Below are 8267 nucleotides of genomic sequence, written 5' to 3'. Positions count from 1 at the left end.
TATTTTTCCCTTATCTTTTCTGCAATAGGGACATCAAATAACATTTTTTTTAAATATGTTTAACTAATTCGCAAGCCAATAGCTAGAATAGCCAGTAAGGAATGGTGGAGATGGGAATTGGTGGGCATGTAAGGGCTCTGGTTATCATGTCGCTTAGTACACAGGCGACAAACACCGCTCGTCGAGAAAGAAAAATAAACACCTCATGCTCTTCTTAGTGAGAATATATATATGTGTATGTACATGTACATGTGTACGTACATAGTATCGCCAGAACTTACCGCTTGTACAGCGACCTCGCCTTCCAGACATTGGATAGGTAATGTCGTTCTTGCCTTGAACGAGGTAATTGACGCCCGCGAGGTTGGACTCGCTATTGAGGTCGTCATTCATTCGTAATGCGGAATTACAATCCAACTCGTTCATTGTGTGAAGATGCACACTAAATATTACCCCTACAGTGACTATAATGTAAAATTAAGCTGCATTATTAAATGTATGATACATTCAATGCATCCTATTGAATTGTTCTCCGTGTTCAGAATAAAGATTGGTAAGTGAACTAAGTGACAAAATAAATACTCACCAATCAAAGAATGGTGGCGACATTATACAAAACCACTTGTTTGGATGTTCACTAGCAGTAATGCTGACATTTCATTAGTTCGTAAAAAAAATTATCGGTCTGTATTTAGGTAACATTTGAGATAACAAATCTGATGCCTGTTGCCCTTGTTCAGCCATCTCGTGGGACTGCAATTGGAAAGCAATGCATCTTTGCCCTGCAAATAGGGCCGTGGCCAGGAACTAAATTTTTGGGGGGCCAACCATGCAGCAGGTAATTCAAAGTGAATATAACAATATTTTGAGTGCTTGAAAGCTATACCTCTTCAATACGACTCAAATATTCACGCGCACATTAGCTGCCATACCCGCATTGTAAAGTATAAACTTGCAGCTGTTATATTCGTTCTCTTTAACCCACAATGTTTGTAACCACTGAAAAGGTGATCAAGGCTGTTCACAGAATAAGAGAGTCACTCAGCTACAACTACAAAATAAATATAATCAGGAAGCCGAGGCTGGCATCCTCATATACTCACTCGCGCCTCATGACGACTACGTAGATGTAATCGTATTAGGGGTTGATTTTAGGAATCTGAACAACCCATCAGGAACGATTTGCACCGTCCCACTGAAATGGCCTGTTTGAAAATGGCCATTTACACCTAAAATGATGCTATGATTACTTATTGGCATATGACATTACATTTGACATGCCTCGACGTCTTTACCAATGCAAGATAACATCTGGAAAGGAAATTAATCGTGTTCACTGGACCTTATGTGGAAGCAGACAATTTGTAACAACCAACTGTCGACATTTTTGGGGAAAGCCCGCCAGAAATGTAATGGGTGGTGGAGAAAAGGACCGTGATTCGTCATTGTCAAAACACGAGCTCATTTTCGACCAATCAAATTTGACCGCTTTGAACCTGCCCGGACGCCAAGAAAACAGACCGCGGAAATCGTCATAACTAAAGAAGCCAGCAATCAGTGAGGACTGGGAAATCAACTAAGTTAATTCCGTTTGTAGAATTGATCAATTTATACATAATGTGATATTCATATCTGCGAAGTTACAAAATAACAGTGAATAGTGGAAAGTCGGAAGCAAGAAGTCTTGCAGGGAATCAAGATCGTTGGAACGTGGCCCCCCACCCCTCCGCTTCGTACAAGGTAGGTCTGATAAACACAAATACACATGACAAGCCCCGTATCACGGTTATTTTCGTTGTTGTGGATTCGTTTGAGATAGGAATTCTGAGGTTTTGAATCTTGGGTTGATACGGGCTCGACAGCGTAGGGCACCGTATGCTTAAAACAAAATCCAGGGCACGGTACTGCCGACATTGTAATAGACAAGCTCAGGTAGTATTGTCCGGTCCCAGGATTTTGGCATACGGTAGATACAGACGACGCGCTGCCACATGTACATATTTACACTTCTAGGTACTATGAAGAGGACATAGACAAGACCAAGCGCTCCTGGGGTGAGTACCCATGTTTTGTAGTTAACGGTAAGTATTAAATTATTTCGTAACGAAGCCAATTTCGGCGCGAACGAAGGATTGCTAAATCGGCGTCTTGCTAAACGATTAACTTTTCGTGATTTGAAAATCGCATTTTTTCGGATTGCATTCCCGTTAGCACTACGTTCCCCCTATCCCCAACTCTCATTTTTCAAATATTTTCAACTGGATTTTGAAGACTGCCTAGACAACGCATCTAAGAGGTAAATATTTTTATCTTTAATACATGTTCGACAGTGCAGTCTACAGTATACTTTTGATATGACCTGTATTAATATAATTTGTTTTTCAGAGACCGGCCGAAAGATTTTTGATACTTGGAGTGAGGAGAAAAAACGAAGATACGGTTCTTAGAAGACTGATAACTTCAAATACAGGTTAGTAATTAATTAGTTTCGTTTAAATATTTGGCCAAAGTTGTATTTAAGATAAATATTGTACAGAAACAAGTAATTGTTCAATACATGTATTCTTTTCAAGACTGCAGTTTGTGGTGGAGGAGAGAGGGAGGAGGAGTTTGTGGTGGAGGAGAGAGAGAGAGAGAGGAGGAGTTTGTGGTGGAGGAGAGAGAGAGAGGAGGAGTTTGTGGTGGAGGAGAGAGAGAGAGGAGTTGGAGTTTGTGGTGGAGGAGAGAGAGAGAGGAGTTGGAGTTGGTGGTGGAGGAGAGAGAGAGAGGAGTTGGAGTTGGTGGTGGAGGAGAGAGAGAGAGGAGTTGGAGTTTGTGGTGGAGGAGAGAGAGAGGAGTTGGAGTTTGTGGTGGAGGAGAGAGAGAGGAGGAGTTGGAGTTTGTGGTGGAGGAGAGAGAGAGGAGGAGTTTGAGTTTGTGGTGGAGGAGAGAGAGAGGAGGAGTTGGAGTTTGTGGTGGAGGTGAGAGAGAGAGGAGTTGGAGTTGGTGGTGGAGGAGAGAGAGAGAGGAGTTGGAGTTGGTGGTGGAGGAGAGAGAGAGAGGAGGAGTTGGAGTTGGTGGTGGAGGAGAGAGAGAGAGGAGGAGTTGGAGTTTGTGGTGGAGGAGAGAGAGAGGAGGAGTTGGAGTTTGTGGTGGAGGAGAGAGGAGGACTTGGTGGTGGAGGAGAGAGGAGGACTTGGTGGTGGAGGAGAGAGAGAGGAGTTGGAGTTGGTGGTGGAGAGAGAGGAGGAGTTGGTGGTGGAGGAGAGAGAGGAGGAGTTGGAGTTGGTGGTGGAGGAGAGAGAGAGAGGAGTTGGAGTTGGTGGTGGAGGAGAGAGAGAGAGGAGGAGTTGGAGTTGGTGGTGGAGGAGAGAGAGAGGAGGAGTTGGAGTTTGTGGTGGAGGAGAGAGAGAGGAGGAGTTGGAGTTTGTGGTGGAGGAGAGAGAGAGGAGGAGTTGGAGTTTGTGGTGGAGGAGAGAGAGAGGAGGAGTTGGAGTTCGTGGTGGAGGAGAGAGAGAGGAGGAGTTCGTGGTGGAGGAGAGAGAGAGGAGGAGTTTGTGGTGGAGGAGGAGAGAGAGAGAGAGAGGAGGAGTTGATGGTGGAGGAGAGAGAGAGAGGAGGAGTTTGTGGTGGAGGAGAGAGGAGGAGTTGGAGTTTGTGGTGGAGGAGAGAGAGAGGAGGAGTTGGAGTTTGTGGTGGAGGAGAGAGAGAGGAGGAGTTTGAGTTTGTGGTGGAGGAGAGAGAGAGGAGGAGTTGGAGTTTGTGGTGGAGGAGAGAGAGAGGAGGAGTTGGAGTTTGTGGTGGAGGAGAGAGAGAGGAGGAGTTGGAGTTTGTGGTGGAGGAGAGAGAGAGGAGGAGTTGGTGGTGGAGGAGAGAGGAGAGAGAGGAGTTTGTGGTGGAGAGAGTTGAGGTTGGTGGAGAGAGAGAGAGAGGAGTTTGAGTTGGTGGTGGAGGAGAGAGAGAGGAGTTGGTGGTGGAGAGAGAGAGGAGGAGTTGGTGGTGGAGGAGAGAGAGGAGGAGTTGGTGGTGGAGGAGAGAGAGGAGGAGTTGGTGGTGGAGGAGAGAGAGAGGAGTTGGTGGTGGAGGAGAGAGAGAGGAGGAGTTGGAGTTGGTGGTGGAGGAGAGAGAGAGGAGGAGTTGGAGTTGGTGGTGGAGGAGAGAGAGAGGAGGAGTTGGAGTTGGTGGTGGAGGAGAGAGAGAGGAGGAGTTGGAGTTGGTGGTGGAGGAGAGAGAGAGGAGGAGTTGGTGGTGGAGGAGAGAGAGAGAGGAGGAGTTGGTGGTGGAGGAGAGAGAGGAGGAGTTGAAGTTGGTGGTGGAGGAGAGAGAGAGGAGTTGGTGGTGGAGGAGAGAGAGAGGAGGAGTTGGAGTTGGTGGTGGAGGAGAGAGAGAGGAGGAGTTGGAGTTGGTGGTGGAGGAGAGAGAGAGGAGGAGTTGGAGTTGGTGGTGGAGGAGAGAGGCGTTGGTGATGGAGGAGAGAGAGGAGTTGGTGGTGGAGGAGAGAGAGAGAGGAGTTGGTGTTGGAGGAGGAGGAAGAGTTGGAGTTGGTGGTGGAGAGAGAGAGAGAGTTGGAGTTGGTGGTGGTGGAGAGAGAGAGGAGGAGTTGGTGGTGGAGGAGAGAGAGAGGAGTTGGTGGTGGAGGAGAGAGAGAGGAGGAGTTGGAGTTGGTGGTGGAGGAGAGAGAGAGGAGGAGTTGGTGGTGGAGGAGAGAGAGAGGAGGAGTTGGTGGTGGAGGAGAGAGAGAGGAGGAGTTGGTGGTGGAGGAGAGAGAGGAGTTGGTGATGGAGGAGAGAGAGGAGTTGGTGATGGAGGAGAGAGAGGAGTTGGTGGTGGAGGAGAGAGAGAGAGGAGGAGAGTGGAGATGGAGGAGAGAGAGATGAGGAGTTGGAGTTGGTGGTGGAGGAGAGAGGAGGAGTTGGTGGTGGAGAGAGAGAGGAGGAGGAGTTGGTGGTGGAGAGAGAGAGAGGAGAGTTGGTGGAGAGAGAGTGGAGTTGGTGGTGGAGAGAGAGAGAGGAGTGGTGGAGAGAGAGATTGGTGGTGGAGAGAGAGAGGAGTTGGTGGTGGAGAGAGAGAGAGAGGAGTTGGTGGTGGAGAGAGAGAGAGGTGGCGGAGTTGGTGGTGGAGAGAGAGAGAGTGAGGAGGTGGAGTTGGTGGTGGGGATAGAGAGAGAGAGAGAGGAGGAGGAGGAGTTGGTGGTGGTGGAGAGAGAGAGGAGTTGGTGGTGGTGGAGAGAGAGGAGTTGGTGGTGGTGGAGAGAGGAGTTGGTGGTGGAGAGAGAGAGGAGTTGGTGGTGGAGAGAGAGAGGAGGAGGAGTTGGTGGAGAGAGAGGAGGGTTGGTGGTGTAAGGAGGAGTTGGAGAGAGAGGAGGAGTTGGTGGAGAGAGAGAGGAGGAGGAGAGAGAGGAGAGAGGAGTGGTGGTGGAGAGAGAGAGGGAGGAGGAGTTGGTGGAGGAGAGAGTTGGTGGAGAGTTGGTGGAGGAGGAGGAGAGGAGATTGAGATTGAGAGTTGAGGAAGAGCAGCTGGTGTTTTGGTGAAGAATTGGCATATGGAGAGGTGTTGGTGGTTAAGGAGGAATGTGAGAGATTTGCAAAGAGTTTTTAGACATTAGGAGGTGGAGGTGCAAAAGTACGAGTCACATGATCCAGGTTTGGGAACTAAAATGGGGAGGAGGTAGACAGAGATTGGACTGGGTGAGGGAAATGTTGTTAACAAAATGGTGGGAGTGAAGGAGTACTTGTTAGGTGTGTAAGGGGAGGGAGTTCCTTCTACTCGGTTGTGGGGATGGGGCCCTGGATTTTGAACATTTGGTAAAAGAACTAGTCTCGCCACGGGAAGGATCTTCGCCTGTCAAAGCAGAAGTGGTTTCCAACAGACTTGAAGGTAATGAGAAGGCTCCCAGTTTGGTGTTGCTCAGTTTAAGGTGAGAGTTGCGATTAGTATTTCTGAAATTTGAAATAGATTATATATCATAGAATGATGGCAACATTATACACAAGTAAATGCTTGTCTGGATGTTCACGAGCTGTAATGCTAATATCTCGTTAGTTTGTAAAAAAAAGAAAAAAAAATAAGTGTCAATATTTGGGTAATGTTTAAGATGAATCTTATGCCTGTTCCCCCTTTTTCAGCCACCTCATGGGACTGAAACTAAAGCATTGCTGTTCCTTTAGCCTGCAGACCACCATCTCTCCTCCACCTGGCAGATGTATTCTGCTGCCCTTGAAAGCAACCTACCCTATCCTCCTTGTCTCTCTTCAGGAATTTTCAGCCACACAGGACAAGGAAACTGCATGGAGCAAGGTAGGTTCGGAAAATGTGAATACACACATGGCAAGGCCTGTCGTGATAGGCACTTATTGTAAATTCATTCTTAGCATTCACAGCAGTCTTGAAAGAATACTAGTATGGCTCTTTGAACTACATTACAACTGAAAATTAAAGTTTGACAAATAGAACTTAAAATAAGGGGAAATCTGCAACTTTTTTTCCAGTCATTGCTTGTGAAATACAGAAACGTCCATCTTTTTCAGTTGCCTGGGACTTCAGTTGATCAGCACATCCTTTCTACTTGATGGAACATGGAAATGGTTTTCTCAAGCTACCTGTAAAAAAGTAGTTATTGCACTAGTACAAATTTTTTAAGACTTGTAAAGGTAGTTGCTCCAAGCTTCACCGAGAAACTTGGAGTCCTCAATGGCTGTCATTGGTCCTTTAGCCTACCTTAAACTCTGAATTGTTACTGGCTTAGTAAGAGGATTAAGCATCAGGGGTTTGCTCTTGTTACTCTAAAGGTGGAAGAATTGGTTGATTGTAGGCATAGACTTAAATTATCGTGGTGTTACAGAAGAGGGTGTTGATGAGATCTTGGTACTTTCAGGTAGTTGTCATTGGTTAAAGACGTAAAGAAAGTTTAAGGGTCAAAATTACTTCAGTAATTTGAACTTGGTACATACCAACTTATGATGCATGGAAGGGAGGCGGGGGGGATGAGGGAGTAAATATTTTGATGCAGCCCAAAGGTATTTATCCCCATCTTCTTGCTGCATGAAGGGGGTGGAGTTGCCAATTAAATGAAGTGGCCTTGCTGTGGATGTGCTGTCTTCCTACATGGCTTGATTGACCCAGGGCAGTGGGCAAGATGCAGGGATGACCAGTCATCTCGGAGGAGCCAAGAAAAGAGGGAGAAGCGGTATGTGGGGGTGAAAGTGGATTTATGACTGGCTATCTCTTTTGTGAAGGGAAAAAGACCTTGGTATATGTACATACCAACTTTGTATCTTTATAAATAGTGGTACTATGAATTTGTTTTATTCCATTTACACCCTTGCAAGAACTTCCAAATATTCTAAGTTGGATCATGATATATGCTGGAGCTAAGCTCCAAGCTTTACAGGTAGACTGCAATGAAGTTGGAATTAGACAACCCCAGTTTAACAAATATTAGTTTCTTGCTGGTTAAGTTCTGTTAAACATGGGTAAAACCTGCAGACTGGAGAGCTTATTCCATAGCAAGGCAGAGTAGATAAATTGGTCCACAACTATGTCAGATGCAGAAAAGATGTTGACAAAATAGATCATGAAAAAGAGTATATGGGATAGGAGGAAAGCTGTTAAGAGCAATAGTTCCAGAGAGTAGTAGAGCATGTTTGGATTAGAAATGGAGAGTGCAAGTGGTTTGAGGTAAAGGTGGGACTTCGTGAGGGATGTTATGTCGCCCTGGCTGTTAAATTTATACATGGATGGGGTAGTGGGTCAGGGATTGGGGATGGTTAAGAAAATGGAGATAAGCCAGTTGTTTGCTGATGACAGTGCTTGTAGCTGGATCAGAGGAGGGACTGAGGAAGTTGGTGACAGTTTGGGAAGGTGTGCAAAAAGTTTAAGGTAAAATGGGCTGAAAGTTAGGTGACGATGTACAATGGGAGAGAATGGTGGCAGATGAAGCAATTTAGGGAGAGACTGGAGGAAGTGGATAGTTTGATACTTTGGTGCAAAGGTGGCAGGAAAGGGAAGAGTGGGGCTGGAGGTAGAATGTAGATCGAGAGAATCGAGTAAATGCCTTGGATTAAAATGAGGAATGAGAAATAGATATGGGAATGATGCTAAGAGGAGATTGTTTGAGTGAGTGATTGTGCTGACAGCACTGTATGGGGCAGAAACATGGAACATAAGTTTGAATGTGTTTGAGATGAGGTGCCTGAGAAGTATGATGGGTGTTACTAGGCTGGATAGTGAGAAGCAAGAACAGGTGGAAAGGGAGTTGGGAGAGGGTTGATGAAAGTATTGGGATGGTT

Source organism: Oratosquilla oratoria, chromosome 7 (genome assembly GCF_046742065.1).
Source record: "Oratosquilla oratoria isolate Oo_2021 chromosome 7, ASM4674206v1, whole genome shotgun sequence".
Taxonomy (NCBI): Eukaryota; Metazoa; Arthropoda; class Malacostraca; order Stomatopoda; family Squillidae; genus Oratosquilla; species Oratosquilla oratoria.
Note: the sequence above shows the minus strand (reverse complement) of the source record.